The following is a 21,823-nucleotide window of genomic DNA, read 5'->3' as shown; positions in this document are numbered from 1 at the left end:
CATGATAACATCTTATTATTCAAGTTCAGCTGTTGTAACAAAAAACATTAAAATCATCATGTAATAGCGTGTCAGAGTCCAAGTGTATCCCCAAAAGAACCCACACCAATAAAAGTAAATTCGAATGCAGCAAATGTAAAGCTTCCTTTAGAAGCAGAAGAGGCCTAAGCCAGCATATTAGGCACAAACATCATTCCAGTGACTCAGGTCTCAAACACGAAATCAATGCAAAGAAACCAATGGACCAAACACCAAGTCCAGTAACAAGTGAATACCAAATCACAGAGCAAATCAACTTAGCCCTGGGAATTCTTAATGACAAAATCATTAAACCCAATATTGACAATAAATAAGAAGTCTCCCTTAAGAGGCTAAGGAGCTCAGATGAATTCAATAAAAAGAAGAAAAGTCAATGTGTAGAAAATATAGCCAATCAAATTCTACAAGAATACTCCACAATCAAGTCTTAACTTATCAGCACAAGTTCCACCGTCTCACACACAGGAACCCAAGTCAGTCCCGCACAAACACCTAAAGAAATATGAATTCAAAAGGGACAGAAGCCATCTTGTAGAAGAGATTATTGACAACATCAAAAGGAAAGAGAAGTTAAAGACACAAACTGCATATTAAAATTTCCAGGCGAATTTTCGGATTCCAATAATTATTCAGTCATTGCTGTACAAGCTTTAGTTTTAAAGTTTTCTGTGACAAGCTGTTCAAATACATGTATGTAAGTGTTTAGGAAAAATATGAAAAAATCCATTAAAGACACAATCTGCGTATCAAAATTTACAGCATCATTTTTTGGATTCCAATAATCATTCAATCATTGCTTTCAAAGCTTTAGTTTTTGAGTTTTCTGGTAAAGCTGTGAACGTACCTGTGTTAAAGTGAATAGGAAAAATATGAAAAAATCTGTTAAAAAAACAAACTGCACATCAAAATTTACAGCAGAATGTTCTGATTCCGTTGACAATTCAGCCTTTGCAGTGTAACCTTTACATTTAAATAACACTGAAGGCAAGTCTCTTTTTAATGATGCACATTGTGTCAAGTACAGTTCTACATATTATTTGAGGAAAAATTGTAGCCTATTTATTAACCTAAAAATGAATGACTTTGTCATTGTTTTTCAGTGGAAAAATAGTCCTTTGTTGATGGGTATACAGTAATCCCTCCTCGATCGCGGGGGTTGCGTTCCAGACCCCCCCGTGGTAGGTGAAAATCCGCGAAGTAGAAACCATATGTTTGTATGGTTATTTTAATATATTTTAAGCCCTTATAAACTCTCCCACACTGTTAACATTATTAGCGCCCTCTAGACATGAAGTAACACCCTTTAGTCTAAAGTTTCAACTGTGCTCCATGACAAGACAGAGATGACAGTTCTTTCTTACAATTAAAAGAATGCAAACATATCTTCAGGAGCAGAGAATTTCAGAGAGAGAGAGAGCGAGATAAAAGCACATTTTGATTTTTTGATTGCTTGCTTATAAGTATGCAGAAGCACCGCAATAAAGCGTGAACTTTGTAGAGGAGCGTCCGTGTCCTCTGTGCAAACAGCCCCTCCGTCAGTCGCAGAGAATGTCAGGGAGGGTGAAAAGCAAACAATGAAGCACCACGAGGGAAGCATATCTTATATCATTGAGGAGTTTTAGTTAATCGAAATAGATAGATAGATAGATAGATAGATAGATAGATAGATAGATAGATAGATAGATAGATAGATAGATAGATAGATAGATAGATAGATAGATACTTTATTAATCCCAAGGGGAAATTCATTTATTCTAATATGTAATACTATGAGCTCAGACATGTTCTTAAACTGCCCCCAAATGCTCAATGATTGGGTTTTAGTTATGATGGGAGCGGAGCCCGACCGGTAGATAGATAGATAGATAGATAGATAGATAGATAGATAGATAGATAGATAGATAGATAGATAGATAGATAGATAGATAGATAGATACTTTATTAATCCCAAGGGGAAATTCATTTATTCTAATATGTAATACATGCTCTGATTGGGTTGCTTCTAAGCCATCCGCCAATAGCGTCCCTTGTATGAAATCAACTGGGCAAACAAACTGAGGAAGCCTGTACCATAAATTAAGACTCATTGTTCGCAGAAATCTGCGAAAGAGCGAAAAATCTGTGATATATTTAGATATGCTTACATTTAAAATCCGTGATAGAGTGAAGCTGCGAAAGTCGAAGCGCAATATAGCGAGGGATTACTGTATACCTTTTTGGTGAAAAATTTAGTTTAAATGCTGTTTCTGGCAGGTTTCTTCTTTACTGTTTCTAGTCTCTTTCTAAAATGGCACAAACACTGATATCAAACCACCACTTCCTAAGGAAGAAGCCGTCTTTGGTGTTAAAGATGAATGAGTGTGTTCTGTTCATTCCTCCCACACCGCTGCTGTTGCACTAAAAGCAATGTAGTCAGATCTCAGGTGGGGCGTCTCATAAAGATAATTTGACACTCTGGCAATTGATGTCAAAAGCACATATCATAACTCATATTAAGGCTGCTGTTTATCCATTCATACCATTTTCCTCTGGCCCCTATTACGATTCCTTTAGTTTCTACTTCTTTGAATTAAGAATTGATGCACTTCTAGGATGATTGTATTATACTTTTTCTCTGTCTTTGTCGCCATTTTAGCTGTTTCATTTGTTTCAAACTTTTATCATGATGTCCAAAATAATGGCTTTATGTTTCTGCCATAAGATCAGGTCCAGTCTAAGTTTCCATCCATTCTTTGTTTCAAATGAAGATTCCCAGAACGTGACCCAGTTTCAGTCTTCACGATCATCCCTAATTAATTTACAGAGTTTATGATGTCTTGCTATTATTTGTTTTTGGACAACTGGGCATTGGCTGAGTATAAGTGATAGCATTTCTATGTCTTTATTATTATTATAACTGTATCACAAGTTTACAGTGAGGTGATTGTACTTATAAGTCCAAACAGTTCTACAAGGAGCACATGATGGAGTGATTGATTGCGTTTAGAGCTCTGGGGATGAAACCCTTTCTGAACGGTGAGGTCCATACAGGAAAGGTTTTGAAGTGTTTGCCGTGTGAGAGCAGTTCAAATAGGAAGCATGGCTGAGGCAGCGTGTGCTTGATGCTTGATGCTGAATAGCAGTAATTCTCTTTCAGATCAGTGGCTCAGAGTGGTAGTGAGAGTAATACGGAAAAAGATGATCCTCTGTGGCAACCCCTAATGGGAGCAGCTGAAAGAAGCCACAATGAGTAGGAAGGTCACCATGGTGCGCAGTGAAGCCTAGGGCGAGGGCCCGGGTGGAGCCGTCGCGGGTGCAGATCTTGGTGGTAATAGCAAATATTCAAACGAGCGCTTTGAAGGCCCCAATGGAGCAGGGTTCCATGTGAATAGCAGTTGAACATGGGAAAGTCGGTCCTAAGGAATGGGCAAGCGCCTTTCCGAATCGTGGGGCGATGGCCTCTGTGGCCCCCAGGCCCATCGAAAGGGAGTCTGTTTCAGATCCCCGTATCTGGGTTGGTGGGGGGGCATCCAGTGCAGTGACACAAGCGATCCTGTAGAAGGTGTCAGGAGCCCCGGGAAGAGTTTCTCGTTGCAGGGCAGGGCCACCCTGGAATGGGTTTCCACCTTGGAAAGCTTTGCGCTTCCGGCGAGCTCTCGCAGGCCCTTGAAAATGGTGGTGTAAATCTCACGCCGGGCCGTACCCATATTCGCAGCAGCTCTCCAAGGTGAACAGTAACTTCGGGATAAGAATTGGCTTTAAGGGCTGGCTCGGACACCCTACCTTCTCTCCCCGTCGTGGGGGGCGGGGGCTTGGGGCCGACATGAGGCCTCTGCTGGCGCCTAGCAGCTGGCTTAGAACTGGTGCGGACCAGGGGAATCTGACTGTTTAATTAAAACAAAGCATCGCGAGGGCCGGAGAGTGGTGTTGACGCGATGTGATTTCTGCCCAGTGCTCTGAATGTCAAAGTGAAGAATTTCAATGAAGCACGGGTAAACGGCGGGAATAACTATGAACAGTTGAGTCCCGGCCACATATCTTTTCTTCCCCATCTACTATCTAGCGAAACCAAAGCCGAGATCTGGGCTCGGCTGGACAGATATATTTAAGTTGATACGAAAAGATGAAACAAATGGAATTGACGGTATTGAGATTTCTCTCACAAATAGGCTGTGAATTTGCCCAGAATTCACAGTTACAAGAACTGGGTGGTTAAGGGCGTAAAACTCATATGGTAAATGCACATCTATGTGAGTACTTCCTAAAGGTGGTGTCCAGATGCAGAGTTTTTACAAGGATACAGAACAAACACCTGATTCATATCATCACCACACATGGATGTTGTGTCAATAAGATACAGCAAATGGGAACCCACAGCTGTTTGTGGTAACCATCATCTGAAATACACCATAAAAGACTTAAAACAATCACTGATTGATGTACTGTGCTTGGTCAGGAGCGCACCACACGTATTGCTGGTGGGCCTCCTAATTCCTTTGTGTCCACTACCCAAGGACATAGTTGTAAGGTTTGGGTTGATGTACAACTTCTTCTGTTCCTGTGAGATAATTACACGTGGATGTAATGTCTCCAACAGACCAGGAGGTTAAGGTTGTAAATAGTGGGTAGAAAATTTCTGGATGGACGTGTCCCTGGCCTCTGTCTGCATTTACCTGCAAATCATTTACTACTTTAACAAGTGCAGTTTCTGTGCTGTGATTTGTTCTGAAACCCGACTGAAATTTATCAAGAATAGCAGGTTTATTGAGGTGGTCATTTAACCGCATAATGACTGCCTTCTCTAGAACTTTAATTAAGGGCAGGTTAGAGATGGGTCTAAAATTTTCAAGAGCCGAGGGGTCAAGATTATTTTTCTTGAGCAGGGGTTTAACTACAGCAGTCTTAAGACAGTCTGGGAAGACCCCCGTATCTAATGATGAATTTACTATGTCAAGAATATTGTCAATTAGCACGCCTGATACTTCTTTGAAAAACCTTGTTGGTATTGAGTCAAGGACGCAGGTGGAGGGTTTCAGTTGAGAGATTATTTTATGTAAATCAGGTAAATCTATCCTGGTGAAAGATTTAATTTGTTTATAATGGAGTACTGGGGCTTTGGAGGTTCTGCAGTGTTGGGAAGATGTACTTTGTTATCTCTAATATCATTAATTTTTTGATTGAAGAATACAGCAATAGCCTCACAGGTTTCACTAGAAGTATTCTGGGGGCATTCCTTTGTGTTACCTGGTTTAGCAGACGGTCAATTGTAGAAAATAAGACTCTGGGATTACTAGCATTGTTATTTATAATATTAGAGAAATAGCAGCGCCTCTCAAGACGGACTGTGTTATTGTATTCTGTTATTTTAACTTTTAATATTTCATAGTGAATAGTTAGTTTAGTTTTCCTCCATTTATGCTCAGCTCTACGACATGTTCTTTTTAAATCAGACACTCTTTGGGTCTTCCATGGAATAACAATACTAGAAGATTTTTTAACTGTCTTTTTTAGGTGCAATTATGTGTAAAAGTTTAAAATGTATGTGCATAAAATAAGACACCCCGATATTTTTATTTTTTGCTAATATTTTCTAGTGTTTTGAAGGACAAATTCATAGTGCTTGGTGCGCTGCTGAACACTGTGTCAAATAAAATACCCAAACAGTTCACTAGATGGCACTATCGCTATGGAGGAACCCTAAAACACCACAGAGGCAAGCGCGGCAGATTAAATCCTGCAGCCAAATGGAACACAAGCTAAAGTTTGTGCCTCTTTGTTTGTAACTACAGGGTTTAGGAATACTCTTCTCCCTGACACCCACCAGGCCACGGAGGGTAACAGTTTTGGGGGCTCGTCCGGGATAAGCTCCATTTCCTAAGGGGAGCTAATCACGAATAACTGAACCTGACTTCAAGTTCCTGGGCTAACGTGTTACACCACAGATTCCAGTGGTGAGGAGATGTCTGCTGTATTGGGATTACGACGTGGGATCCAGAGGCAGCTCCATCAGCTGATCAACTCCGCCAAAACAGATGTACTCCACAAACTTGCAGCATCGATTAAAAATGAGGTACAGGAAGACTTGCCAGGGGATGATGCAACAGAGGTGGAACTCTACGACTTCATTGTGGACTTTTTGAAAAGTGACAAGCTGGAAAGTGAAGAGGACCAGGGCATGAGCCGCCTGTTAGCCTTCAATGACCTCAACACAGAACTGCAACGACCTCAAGAGGCTGTAGATGTGGAATGTAGGTTAGTGGCAGAGGCTAAATCATCAGCAACTCCTTCAATAGTGAATGCTGGGGCAGACAGATCATCTGTTGTAGCCAACCAGGTAACTGATGTGATTAAGTTGTCAGATGTTGCTGCCTTATTGCCTCGTAGAGAATTTAAAATACACAGTGGGCAGATTTCTGACTCTGACTCTGATGTTAACTATAGCACCCTGTGCAGGCAGATGGATGAAGGGCTAGCTGAGGGGTTTACAGAAGCAGAGGTCATACGAACTGTTTTAAAAATAATCAAACCTGGTACCTTTAAAGACATGTTGATAATCAAACATGGGTTAACTGTAGCTGAGCTCAAGCGTTTTCTCAGAGCACACTTAAGAGACAAGAGTAGTGCTGAACTATTTCAGGATCTCAGTAATGCAAAACAACAGAATAAGGAAAGCTCACAACAGTTCATGTACCGTTTAATGGGATTGAAACAGCGTGTATTGTTCGCTTCCCAAAAGAGCAGTTCAGGGTTTCAACATGATGAAAAGCTGGTTCAAAGAATATTCCTTCATTCGTTGTATCAGGGAATCAGTGAGAAATATGCTTACATAAGGCAAGATTTGAAATAAATCCGTCATTTCAAACATTAATGTGACTGATGATTTCAGCTTAGAGATAATAACTGGGGCAGTTACTGAAGAAGTTGAGAGACAGGCACGCCTAGGTCAGACACATAAGACAAAAACAGCCACCGTCAGTTCCGCACAGCAAGGGGAGACACCACGTGCAGGCCAGCCTTCCACTGAAGTGCAGGCCAGCATTCTTCAAACACAGGCTGAAGTACAGGCACAACGCACAGCCCTGCAGGAACTGACAGTGCATGTCTCAGCCTTAGCTAAAACCATTGAGAAGGCTCTCACCCCTGTCGCAAGTAGCCCAGAGTCCACACAGGCCAACTCCTTAAGTACTGTGCCACCACCAAAGTCAGGCACAAAGGGGAAATGCAAGCTATGTGTAAGTCAAGGGACTGCTAACTGCACCCATTGCTTCAGATGTGGCCAGGAAGGTCACAGAGCTGTCGGCTGTCTGTCAAAAAATAAACCAGCGGGAAACATGAGAGGGTCACTGGGGAGGGACTACCAGTGATCACACCAGAGTCCCCTGTCACTGTACCCAGCTATGAAAAAAAGGCTCCAGCCAATAGCCAGCCACCACTAAGACACAGAGTGAGAAGAGGAAAGCGTGTAGCCAAGCTGATAGGCAGAAGGTGCATGCTTACCTGTTATCTTAATGGTGTCAAAACAGATATGTTATTGGACAGTGGCGCTCAGGTAACTATATTGGCAAAATCTTGGTTAGATAAACATTTACCAGATGTCACAAGTCACTTGAAGATCTCATGTCTGATGATCCTCTCAGAATCACAGCAGCTAATGGGACTGATGTACCCTTTTGAGGGATGGATTGAAATACTGGTGGAAATAAAAAGTGCAAAACATGGTCAAGTAGCCATACAGGTACCCATGCTAGTGAGTCAGAGCTGTGTAAGTGGTCTATTGCTAGGGTTCAATGTAATTGAGAAAATCATCTTAGAGAGCCTTGAAAATCCTGGGTGTGTCAGTTTAAGTGACCTATTGGCAGAAGCATTAAAACTTCATAGAGACACAGCAGAAACCATAGTCTCTGTAATCAGTTAGAGTCCGGCCAAAGGAAATCCCTAACCGATAACATCAGAGTAGGAAAGAGGGGTCTCACTGTTTCAAGTGGTCAAATATGTGAGGTTAGGTGTTTTACCAGATACTGGCCAGAGGGAGGGACAATGTTATTTGAACCAACCTTAAAAGGTGACTTATCAGAAGGTTTAGAACTGTTCCCTGCCCTAGTGGATATACCAATAGGTGCCTCAAAAACTGTAAAAATCCCAGTCCACAACTCTACTAAACATGACATTTTTCTGCCTCCAAGAACATTATTGGGCTGCATAGAGACAATTATTAACAGCAGGCCAGTAAATTGGAGTTCACCTTCTCATCAACCAGTTAAGTCAAACAGCAATACCTACCTGTGCACCACGCATGCCAGCCAAGCCAGCACAACCGGTGAGAGTGTAAATAGCTGCACAGAGACACACACAAAAGAAAGATGGCATCCTCCTGTGGATTTAGAACATCTTGACCAGCAGCAGCAGGATATCGTGCGTCAGATGCTTTTTGAGGAGTCTGATGTGTTTTCAAAAGGGGAGGGGGACATTGGTTGTATCCCCAACTTACAACTTAAGATCAATGTAGTGGATAACAACCCTGTCCATTGGTGCTATAACTCTGTCCCCAGGTCTCTGTATAGGGAGGTCAAAGAGTATGTACAGAACCTCCTGGACAGAGGCTGAATCTGCCAGTCTGTGTCTCCATATTCCTCACCACTTGTGTGTGTCTACGACTGTAGGTGGATTTCCGAGGGCTGAATAGAAAGACCATCCCAGATCGTCATCCCCTACCACGAATCCAAGACCTTCTTGACAGTTTGGGGGGCAGTACATGGTTCTCCATACTGGACCAACAAAGTGCGTACCATCAAGGATTTGTGAGCAAGGAATCCAGACACCTCACAGCCTTCAGCACACCGTGGGGACTATATGAATGGATAAGGATTCCTTTTGAGTTGACAAATGTACCCGCAGCATTTCAGAGGTGCATGGAGAGCGTGCTGGAAGGTATTAGAGATGAGTGCTACGCTCCATATCTTGATGACGTCCTGTGTTACTCAATAACCTTTGAGGATCATGTAAACCATCTCAGACTAGTCCTCAGTCGCATGAGGAAACACCGCATTAAACTAAGACCCACCAAGTGTGAGTTGTTTTAAAGAGAGGTTCGCTACCTCGGCCGACTGGTGTCTGGAGAGGGAGTGAAGATCGACCCCCCAGGACCTGGAAGTGGTGTTGGCACTGAAAGCCAAAGAGCCTCGTACAGTTGGAGATGTCAAGTCCTTGCTGGGGTTTCTTGGATATTATCGCTCCTTCATCCAAGATTTCTCTCGGATGGCCGCGGCCACTGTTTAAACTGCTGCAAACACCTGTTGACACAGGAAAAGGTAACACTCACCACCAGCCATGCAAAAGAAAAGGCAGAATTAGGAAGGGAGATAAAGGCCAGTTGCCATCAAAGACATCCATTACGTGGACAGCTGAGCACAGGGGTGTAGTAGCCCAGCTAGTGGACATGCTGATTAATCCCCCTATTCTAGCCTATCCAAACTTTGACCTTCCATTTGTACTGCACACAGATGCATCCAACGATGGTTTAGGAGCAGTGTTATACCAACATCAGGACAACAAATTACGCGTGTTTGGGTATGGCTCAAGAACTTTGACACCTGCTGAGAAAAATTACCACCTTCATTCTGGTAAACTCGAGTTCTTGGCACACAAATGGGCTATCTGTGATAAGTTTCGGGACTATTTGTACTACGCTCCAACATTTACAGTATACACAGATAACAACCCACTGACTTACGTCCTGAGTACTGCACGCCTAAATGCTGTTGGACACCGGTGGGTTGGCGAACTGGCCGACTTTCACTTTGAGATCAAATACCGGCCAGGGAAGATGAACACAGATGCTGATACACTGTCAAGGTGCCCTGTGAAACTTCAGGACAGAATCAAAGAACACACAGAAAGTGTACCACCAGAGGTTGTGTCCGCAGTATGGCAAGGGAGCAAAGCAGCTCAAGAGAATGATGTGCCTTGGGTGGCAGCTTTGCAGCTGGATGGTGAGAATGCAGATGCTGTGCCACTTGATAGCATTTCCAGTGTCACACCAGAAAACATCAGAGCGCACAACAAGAAGATCCAGCCATCAAAGAAGTTGTCCAATTGAAACTTCAAAACTGGATTTCTAATGAAAAAGAAAAGAGAAACATGAGGAAAGAGACAAAGAGACTGCTATATGAATGGAAAAAACTAGAGGTGGATGATGGGATCCTCTATCGACAGACTGAACAACACAGGCAGCTTGTCCTTCCTGAGAAACTGAAACCCATGGTGCTCAAAACCCTGCACAATGACATGGGCCATGTTGGCTCAGAGAAAGTAGTTCATCTTGCACGAGAGAGGTTCTATTGGCCCAACCTGCAGCAGGAGATAGAGGACTATGTTAATAAAAGATGTGCCTGTATTAAACAGAAACGTCCCAATCTTCCACAGAGAGCTCCTTTGGGACACATCTCCACCAGCAGTCCATTTGAGCTGATATGCATTGACTACCTCCACCTTGAGCAAAGTCAAGGTTATGAGTACATCCTTGTTCTTATCGACCACTTCACACGCTTTGCTCAAGCGTACCCAACAAGGAACAAATCAGGGAAGACAACTGCAGATAAGATCTTCCAGGATTTCATCCCTCGTTTTGGATATCCTCAGAAACTCCACCATGACCAGGGAAAGGAGTTTGAGAACAGTTTGTTCAGTAGGTTGGAGCAGCTGGCTGGTATTGGTCATTCATGCACCACGTCATACCATCCACAAGGTAACCCCATGGAGAGAATGAACCGCACACTCCTTCAGATGCTGCGCACCCTGGAAGAGGAAAAAAAGAGCCAGTGGAAAGATTATCTACCTCATGTTGTGCATGCCTACAACTGCACACGGCATGAAGCCACCGGGTTTTCTCCATTTTTCCTCTTATATGGTCGACCTCCACGCTTACCTATTGATCTACTGTTCCCGTCCAAAAGAAATTCTGAGACAACTGACCAACAGACTTATGCACAGAAATGGGCAAAGAGGATGCGTACTGCATATGAAATTGCAACAAACAACAGCAAGAAATCCTCAGCTAAAGGGAAAAGCCAATATGATCGAGCTGTCAGGGGTGCCGTTCTTCAACCAGGTGACCGAGTGCTGGTGAAAAACATGACAGAGAGAGGTGGACCTGGCAAACTGCGGGCTTACTGGGAGCAAATAGTGTACCGTGTTATGGAGAGAGTTGATGACGGACCAGTTTACAAAGTACAGCCTGAGAAAGGTTCCAAAACACTGCGTGTGCTTCACAGGAATCTACTGCTGCCGGTTAATGACCTGCCACTGGAAGAAGCACACCCAGCACAGTGTCAGAAAAGGAAACAAAACTTAAAAAGAGAGAAACAGTCTATTACCAACATGCAGGAACCAAACACAGACAGTTCTGATGAAGAGTACACTTATCACCACAACTTCTGTAGCCAGATTCCATGCTATAGGTTGGTAAGACTTCAACAGACAGAACATCACCAATCTGTACAACCTCCTCTGACTGAGTCGAAACTAAAAGCCACAGCCCGTGAGTTTCACTCCTTGTTCAATGATGAAACTAAAACACCGGATTACGTGGGGAATGCACCACAAGCACTGGACCAGTTGGGAGAGGATTCTGTTGTGGAGGATGATCATCAAATGGATGAAGAAGAGAGAGCACAAGAGGGCCCAGAAGCAGAAGAGGATGAAAACCAAGTTGAGACAGAAACAGTCAGAAGATCTCAACGGACAGTAAGGCCGAGAGAGATGTTCACTTATAATACACTAGGACAGCCATCTTATCAGAAGTGGAATGCTGGGGTGAACTCTCTTTTGTTAAACCACCCTCTCCCAAGTTTTCTTATAGGTGTTCTACTACCATACATCACACAGATATATCCCTATGACTATAACTGCTTAACCCAGGCATATTAACATAACTCTTTCACATTCCTTAGTGTACAGACAAATGTCAGGAGGCAAAAACAGGGGAGAGTGTAAAAGGTTAAAATGTATGTGCATAAAATAAGACACCCCAATATTTTTATTTTTTGCTAATATTTTCTAGTGTTTTGAAGGTCAAATTCATAGTGCTTGGTGCGCTGCTGAACACTGTGCCAAGTAAAATACCCAAACAGTTCACTAGATGGCACTATCGCTAGGGAGGAACCCTAAAACACCACAGAGGCAAGCGCGGCAGATTAAATCCTGCAGCCAAACGGAACGCAAACTAAAGTTTGTGCCTCTTTGTTTGTAACTACAGGGTTTAGGAATACTGTTCTCCCTGACACCCACCAGGCCAGGGAGGGTAACATATGTCAACAGCAGCTCTTACTTTAGTATTAAATCTTTCCACTTTACTATTTACATTATCCTCACTATTATAGTTGGCATTATAAACGGACTGATTGCTTAGAATGTTTGTAAGTTTTAAAGCTGCTGATGAGTCAAAGAAGCGTTTTTTAACAAAATGCTTCTCATGAGTGTTTTCTATCTTTATTTCTATATTAAACAGTAGAAGGAAATGGTCTGATAGATCGATATCAATGACCTGCTTTATATCAACTTTAAGTTTTTTAGCAATCACTAAGTCTAACGTTTGACCTGCTTTATGTGTAGGCTGATTAACTAGCTGTCTCAAATCAAAAGAGTCCAGAAGGTTCATGAATTCTTTCACTTTTTGGTCACACTGATTGTCGATATGAAAGTTAAAGTCTCCGATTAAGAGTGTGTCATAGTTTGTAATTAAAATTGACATTAAGTCAGAGAATTCCTCAAGGAAAGACGCATTATATTTAGGAGGTCTATACACGGATAATACTAGAACGTGTGAATCTCTGTGAATAACGCCGAGATACTCAAAGGACTTAAATTTACCAAAACTAACGTCATTACATTTTAATCGACTCGAGTAAATGTTTGCCAATCCGCCTCCCTTTTTCCCCTGGCGGTCTGCACGAGTAAAACTGTAATCCGGAGGTGCAGATTCGATTAAAACAGCCGTGCCGTCTGAGTTAAGCCACGTTTCACTTAGTGCAATAAAATCAATGTTTCTATCACTAATAAGATCGTTTATAAAAAATGTCTTGTTAGTTAACGCTCTAACATTTAATAGTGCCATATTTAATGTTTCAGAGGGGCAGACCTGAATTTTATGCGCGTTATTGATATTCGGAACAAAAACTTATTTTTGTTAACGCCGCTCTGTGTGTATTTTTTATGTAATCTACAATCTGTTTTTATAGTTTTAATGCATTGTTGATCTAAAGTAGTAATTTCAATTAAATTATTGGTGTTTATGCCGTACTGCCTAGATTTTTTACGTGCATTAAGATTGGTTATTAGATTATTAATGTTGTGCACTTTAACGGAAGACTCTGTTAAGCCATTATGTCCTATCAAAGCAGTAGCATTACGTAAGGGGTTTAAAGTAGAAGTAGACAGTCAAGATAGACAAATTACCTTAGTGATTTTTTCGGAGAGGACCCGGGCGCCAAATCTATTCGGATGCAGTCCATCCCGCTTGAAGAAGCGCAGCCTTTCCCAAAAAAGATCCCAGCTTTCCCAGTGTTTAAACTTGCCAATGCCCTCGAGAGTTCTTCAAGGGTAAGCCCTCTCTGTAAGGCTGGTAACTCCTCCACTGGCACCTGCGGCAGTCCCTTAGTAAAATCCGAACAAGCAGGGTCCTGTTCCATCAGTTCAGATGAGAAAAGTTTAGAATAAAAATCAACGGCAAATGCCCTAATTTGAGAAGAGCTTCTCATCTCACTTCCAGAGGGTCATGTAAACAATGAATCATTCTGCTTTGGCCCTGTTTTCTTTCCAGCCCAATAAAGTACTTGGATGGAGCATCACACTCGGTTTCCGCTTGAAAACGGGCTCTAACCAAAGCACCTTGTACTTTATAATCAGTCAGTTGTGCGAGGGCAGCCTTTCTCACTTTTATTATGTCCAGGTTCTCACTGCCCTTAGAGGAGTCCAAGTCCTGCTGGAGTGCTGCTATCTCTTTCTCCAGTGCTTTCATAGAATCATTCAAACTCCTTGTGACATTCAGATTATACTGCTGATCGAACTGGCGAATCTGCACTTTACCAACATCCCACCACTGACTCAGAGAAGAGAACTGACATATCCTTTCCCGCCACTGTGTCCAAAAGTACCTAAAACAATTTTTTAAATGGGAGTCCTGACATAAAAGCTCATTAAAATGCCAATGAGAGCTTTTTGACTTTAAAGATGAAAGAAGAACATTGCAGGTAACTAATGCATGATCAGAAAAGCTTGTTGGCACAATGACACCTGAATTAAAATGGTTAAGATGATGGTTAAAAGTATAAAACCTATTAAGCCTGGCAAGTGAAAGGGTGCCACCTCGCACCTGTGCCCACGTGTACTGCCTGTCGCCCCCATTCAGAGCCCTCCACACATCCTTCAATTCATATCGCTCAATGAGCGCTTGCAGCTCTCTGGCAGATCGCCGGGTGGGGCTCTGCAGGATTTCTGTCCAGTGCATCATTAAGGGTGCAGTTAAAATCCCCACCTAAAAACACACATTCATCCGGGTCACACTCTGATAAAGTACGCTCAAGACATTTAAAAAAGCGCACTCTTTCACTGCCAATTGTTTGAGCATAAACGTTAATAAAAACCAACCCTTCTGTTGTCCAAGTCAACTTTTACTTTAAGCATCCGCCCTTTTATCACTTCGAAGGCAGACACCGATGTCGGACACACTTGTTTAGATATACCAATGGCAACACCAGAGCTGCGGGTTGACCCGTGACTGAAAAAAACGTCTCCTCCCCAGCATTTCTGCCACTCAATTTCTAGAGCAGTTAACTGTGCGTCTCCTGAAGGTAACCCACTGTCAGATGCTTCCCTCTCAGGAAGTCGCACACTTTCGTGATCTTAAGTGGGCTCTTACAACCTGCAACATTAAGACTCCCAATTTTAAAATCATACATTGTTAAAAATGATAATGCAACCAAAATAAATGCTATAATACCATTAAGTAATATATAAAATGCAGAATTTTGAGCCATTATTAACAAGTTGTTAAATTAGCAGTGGTACGTAACTTTCTTAAAATACTTCGAAGCCTCCACCCCTCCTTGTCTGAAAAAACCTCAGTGCCCGATCGTTGCTTCATTAACCGTTTAACGGAGGAAATAAATAATTTAACATCCGGAAAAAAATTCTGCCAATCCACTCTTTTCCCCTTTGTTTCAACCAAAAAGGCTCTAATTCTGTAGAATCCATATCCCTCTGTGGTGTCCTGACTACTCCCAAAGATGCTCTACTGGGTTGAGATCTGGTGACCGTGGGGGCCATTTTAGTACAGTGAACTCATTGTCATGTTCAAGAAACCAATTTGAAATGATTTGAGCTTTGTGACATGGTGCATTATCCTGCTGGAAGTAGCCATCAGAGGATGGGTACATGGTGGTCATGAAGGGATGGACATGGTCAGAAACAATGCTCAGGTAGCCTTTGGCATTTAAACAATGCCTAATTGGCACTAAGGGGCCTAAAGTGTGCCAAGAAAACATCCCCCACACCATTACATCACCACCACCAGCCTGCACAGTGGTAACAAGGCATGATGGATCCATGTTCTCATTCTGTTTATGCCAAATTCTGACTCCACCATTTGAATGTCTCAACAGAAATCGAGACTCATCAGACCAGGCAACATTTTTCCAGTCTTCAACTGTCCAATTTTGGTGAGCTCGTGCAAATTGTAGACTCTTTTTCCTATTTGTAGTGGAGATGAGTGGTACCCGGTGGGGTCTTCTGCTGTTGTAGCCCATCCGCCTCAAGGTTGTGCGTGTTGTGGCTTCACAAATGCTTTGCTGCATACCTCGGTTGTAACGAGTGGTTATTTCAGTCAAAGTTGCTCTTCGATCAGCTTGAATCAGTCGGCCCATTCATTCTCCTCTGACCTCTAGCATCAACAAGGCATTTTCGCCCACAGGACTGCCACATACTGAATGTTTTTCCCTTTTCACACCATTCTTTGTAAACTCTAGAAATGGTTGTGCGTGAAAATCCCAGTAACTGAGCAGATTGTGAAATACTCAGACCGGCCCGTCTGGCACCAACAACCATGCCACGCTCCAAATTGCTTAAATCAGCTTTCTTTCCCATTCTGACATTCAGTTTGGAGTTCAGGAGATTGTCTTGACCAGGACCACACCACTAAATGCATTGGAGCAACTGCAATGTGATTGGTTGATTAGATAATTGCATTAATGAGAAATTGAACAGGTATTCCTAATAATCATTTAGGTGAGTGTATATTTGCTGCCCAGTAATAAAACTGAATGTTAGGTAGAGCCATGCCACCTTCTGCCTTAGGTCTTTGTTGGGTCGCTCTTTGGATACATGGATGTTTTGAGTTCCAAATAAATGAGTTTAATGTTGAATCTAATTGCTTAAAAAATGATTTATTTATGTATATTCGAATGTTTTGAAATAAAAAAGAAGCTTAGGAAGAATATTCATCTTAACAACATTAATTCTTCCATTTAGAGTGAGATGAAGGGTTGACAATCTATGCAAATCTTGTTTAATTTTGTTGATATAGAACTTTATGTTTACTTGTGATGTTTACCCCGAGGTATTTAAACTGTTCTGCAATGATAAAAGGTAGGGTGTCTAATCTAATATTATATGCTTGAGAATTCACTGGAAAGAGTACACTTTTATTCAGATTAATTCTGAGACCAGAGATCTTTTGAAATTCTGTGTGTGCTGTTAAGACTGCAGGTACAGTATTTTGTGGTCTGATATATACAGTACCATATCATCTGCATAGAGAGACATTTTCTGTTTCAGTCCTTCTCTGATAATCCCCTTTATCTGATCAGCATTTTAACAGTGAACTTCCTGTGGCTCGATGGCGATTGCAAACAGCAGTGATGACAAGGGGCATCCTTGTATGGTGCCATGTTCTAGTTTAAAGTAGTCTGAACAAATGATGTTAATACAAACTGAAGCTTCTGGATTGGTATACAGTAGTTTGATCCATGCACAAATGTTCGGGCCAAACCCAAATTTCTCCAATGTAGTGAAAAGATAGTTCCATTCAATCATGTCAAATTCTTTTCTGCATCCAATGATAATAATATTTTTGGGCTGTTTGACTTTGTTGGTGAGTATATTACATTAAACAGGCGTTGAAGACTGGAAGATAAGTGTCGATCCTTGATAAATCCAGTTTGTGATATTACCGAAGGGAGCACTTTCTCAATCCTTCTAGCTATGATTTTTGAGAGTATCTTAACATCATTACTCAGAAGTGAAATTGGTCTCTATGATGCACATTGTAATAAGTCCTTATTTTGTTTAGGGAAGACGGTAATTAATGCTTGGCAAACAGTTTGAGGAAGAGTTTAATTGTCTCTGGCTTCTGTAAATGTTGCTAATAGGAGGGGAGCTAGCTGAGCGGAGAATTTCTTATAAAATTCTGCAGGGTAGCCATCAGAGACTGATGCTTTCCTGCCTTGAAGTGACTTTATAGCATCTAGTAATTGTGATAACGCCAGAGGTTTATCGAGTTCCTCCACACTAAAAGTGTCTATTTGTGGTGTCTGTAATGTATCCAGAAATGTATTCGATTGTGTGCTGTCTTCTTTAAACTCAGTAGAATATAAGGATTTATAGTAGTCTCTAAATATGTGTATTATATTTTTATGGTCGATGCTTTTGTCTCCGTTGATGTTGGTGATTACTGGAATTGCATTGCGCACTTCTTGCTTGTGGATTTGTTGAGCTAAAAGCTTATTAGCTTTCTCTCCGTGTTCATAGTAATGATGTCTTGATATAAAAATTAGTTGTTCAGTTTCTTTAGTTGTCAAGAGGTTGAGTTCTGAATGCATAGCCTGCTTTTTCCTTTGTAGAGCCTCGCTTTAAAGCCTGGCATGTTCTTAATCTATTCCAGTAATTTCGCTTTTTAGTTCTGATACTTTCTTTTTTTCTGATTTATTTCTGTGGGAAAGATATGAAATAATCTGTCCTGTTAAGAAGGCCTTCAGAGTTTCCCAGAGTATTCCTGCAGTAATCTCTGAAGATGTATTTGTCTCCAGGAAGAAACTGATTTGTTTGGATATATTGAACACCAGTAACGGCACACTGCACGATAACCTGCAGTGAATACACTTGACTTAAGCATTCAGTTTTCATCCTATTTCTGTCTCTGTACATTTAGCATTCGTTTGCTCAGAGGTTGATGTGTTTGCTGCCTCCAAGCCGCTCTTTCCTCCACCCTAGCAGCCAACTTCTTCTCTTCTTTCATCAGAATTTTTTTCATTAAACCCGATTAAGTGTTTGTGTTGCAATTACTTAGTATGTTTTTCCTTAAGTTTTCAGTTAAGCTGGGACTTAAGTGTTCAATCTGCCTAAAGAATGATTTAAGATATGAAGAGGTAGGGGAAGTGACAGCAAAGGTGGTAGGGAATGAGCTGGCCGCTGCCGTGAGTTGATTCTGAAATAAAATAAAAATTAAAAGGGTAATAACTTTGGAGGTCAATCACCCCGAAAGCAGATAGTAGACGTGACGTAGTATATGTGTACCAAATTTTAGGTCAAACGGTTTGAGAGCAACAGGCGATTTTAAAATCCTGGACAGACAAACGGACAGCCACGGTGGTGTATAATATAAGAAGATTAAGAACAGAAGTAGACATCTGTTGAATTTGGATTGCCACATTATGTAGTCTGCATATACTGTCAATAAATACTTTTCTTTTTTAAATCTTAACTCCATGCTGTATTAATATTTGTCTGATAAATATTATTAGTGTATTTGTCATTAACAGTTGTATCCACTATTAAAGGGCATATATGAAAAAATAAATTTTATATTTTGCATTTGTATAACTGATAAATGAACATTCTCATGTTATAAATGAATTCCTAGTCAGGAGGTACAAGTCTGATAGCACAAACTGTTTGTTCCATGAAGGTTTAATATTTTGCTTTGACATTGTCTCCATTGTTAGTGACATGAGGTGGTCCAGTTTTAAGGTCCACTCACAACTGATCCTTGACAAGGTGTTGACAGTTTGAACTTTATGGCCCATGCCAAAACACAGAGGAGGCCAAAGTAATGTCAAGGCCATCATTTGTAAGTAGAAAGTGCTTTATGAAATGTACAGTACAGTGTTTTTTATGTAAGTGTTTAAAATCTCCTGCGGTGGGTTGGCACCGTGCCCGGGATTGGTTCCTGCCTTGTGCCCTGTGTTGGATGGGATTGGCTCCAGCAGACCCCCATGACCCTGTGTTCGGATTCAGTGAGTTAGAAAATGATTGGATGGATGGATGGATATTTAAAATCTCACCTACTATGGTAAAACCTAGTATGTCGCATCTTCTTGGTCATTGGACTTGTTAGGTTTTTGTCTTGCGGTATGTAAAATATGGTGTACACATTAGCTTCTTCCATTGTGCTATTACTGGAATGAAGACATACTTGGCCATCACTAACTACCTTATAACATCAGGAAAGACCTTGTAACTCCAAAAACTAAAAAAAACTCCATTTGGAAATAAAAAATAGCAGTTGCTAGGATTTCCCATTGCATGTGAGAAGTTTCTCCCACATTTAACCCAAAAAGCTAACTAAGAATTCCTTACTGATCTCCAGGTTTGTTTTTGAACTTGTGAAATAAACCAACTTTTAAAGATATTGTAATTTGTTGATATATCACAAATATTTTTATATGATGTTGTTTTGCTAGTATGAGACATGTTAGACATTCATGGGATACAAGAAAAGCAGTGCAGGACATCAACAGCCGTTGCATTTAAATTTTCACTTAATTGTCAAAATAGTCAATCTGTTTTCCACATTTGTATGAATTGCTTCAGGACTTTTAAACAAAGACACTGAACAGCAAGTTTTCTTAGTCCAAAGTAGATCTGTAGTAAAATTATCAGGACAAGAAGTTTATGTAGTTGAGTAAGACCATTCTTACCTTGAAAGTAATCTTAGGAAACTGGACTATAATCTATAATCTATAATATAATATATAATATATAATTCACTAAGGCAAGACAACCATGAAAAGCACGCCGGAAGGGGCGTGGATTCACTAAGCCACCGACAAGTGAGACACCTATGGTGCACACAGGAAGGAGCCACGCCCACCAACTCCAAGACCATTGGATACGACGACAACTCGCAGGGCCACGCCTACCAACTCGGACACAATGACACAGAAAAAATGGCGTCATTTATGTTCGTCTGTCGTAAAGGCCACACGCAGTGCAGGTCAGGTTAATGTCATGTACCTCCGAGCTACGTTGACTGTTCATAGAGGCGTGTTTCACGCGGAGGTGAATCGCCATATGCAGCTTGTGAAACGGTTTGCGAGGGGTATCCCATGGGATCCTTAAAACAATCCTTTAAAACTGAGGTTAAAGCACAATGAAGGAATCAGTCTTTAAAAACCAATAAGCCCTGTGCCTCTGTTTCACTACCGTCTCACCTGCTTCACCAAAGCAGGCCCTGCAACAGTCAAGACGCTCTGTCAGCAGCTGACCTTCTCTGTGCCTGACCGGTTCACACAGAGGCAGCGCAAGAGAAAGCCGCGCCAGAGACACACAGAGGCACACGCACAGGCAGCTGGTGGGCAGAGGGCTCTCCGGGAGTTTCTCTTGCGAGCGGACACATGACCAGGCGGTAGGGTTACCACTTTTAATACAAAAAAATAATCTTCCATAAATTGGTCGTCTTCACCATTATCTCACGGTATTTCCAGGTGAAGAAGAATCTTTCACATTTTGTCAGTCGTAATTTGAGGCCAAATCCTCTGCAGAAATCCTTGAGGATAGTCTGGTTTCTCTTCATACCACCCCAGGTGTTGCTGACAATGACCAGGTCATCCACAAAGTCCAGTGTCCAGTCCCAACACTAAGGATCCTCCTAAACCCCAACATTCCGTTATAAACAAATTAAACTCTTTCACTAGGATAGATTTATCTGATATACAAAAAATTAAAATCTCAATTAAAACCCTCCACCTGCGTCCTTGACCCAATACCAACAAATTATTTCAAAGAAGTATCGGTCGTGTTAATTGATAATGTTCTTGAAATAGTAAATTCGTCATTAGATATGGGGGTCTTCCCAGACTGTCTTAAGACTGCTGTAGTTAAACCCCTACTTAAGAAACATAATCTTAACCTCTCAACTCTTGAAAATTTTAGACCCATCTCTAACCTGCCCTTCTTAAGTAAAATTCTGGAGAAGGCAGTCATTATGCAGCTAAATGACCACCTAAGTAAACCTGCTATCCTTGATAAATTACTGATTCATTTTAATTAATGGTTAAATGTAGGACGAGATGTGGTTGAGTGATAACACCTGGTAAGGCAGTGAGGATGTCTAAGGAGTAAAGTAGACACCTTCTGCTCATAAGCTTGGAGAATGATAAGGTCCTGGAGTTAGACAATCCAATAGATTTAAGTGGTGTGTTATTAAAGTCGTGCCACTTTCTTCTAGCTCCGATCACAATTCCAAATGTCTGGACTGATTTACTCCCATATGCTTCTTTGACTAAGGGAGTGATAGTTTCATATTTAAACTTTTTGGAGAGTTTGGCTTTAGAGCCCCCTCTTTATTATAGTCATACCTCACAGTGAGGGCGATGATTATTGATGTCTTTTTTTTATTTACAATCAGGTCTGGCCTTAGAGATTTTCCATTATCAAGTCTAAAGGATGCTTCTTTAAAGGTGACCCAGTCGTAGAATTCACATTCTTCTCTGAGAAGGTTGCATAATTTGTGATGTCTCGCAATCCTTTCTTTTTG

This window comes from Polypterus senegalus, chromosome 11 (genome assembly GCF_016835505.1).
Source record: "Polypterus senegalus isolate Bchr_013 chromosome 11, ASM1683550v1, whole genome shotgun sequence".
In the NCBI taxonomy this organism is placed as follows: Eukaryota; Metazoa; Chordata; class Cladistia; order Polypteriformes; family Polypteridae; genus Polypterus; species Polypterus senegalus.
The sequence above is the reverse complement of the archived record's forward strand: the minus strand, read 5'-3'. Positions refer to the sequence as shown.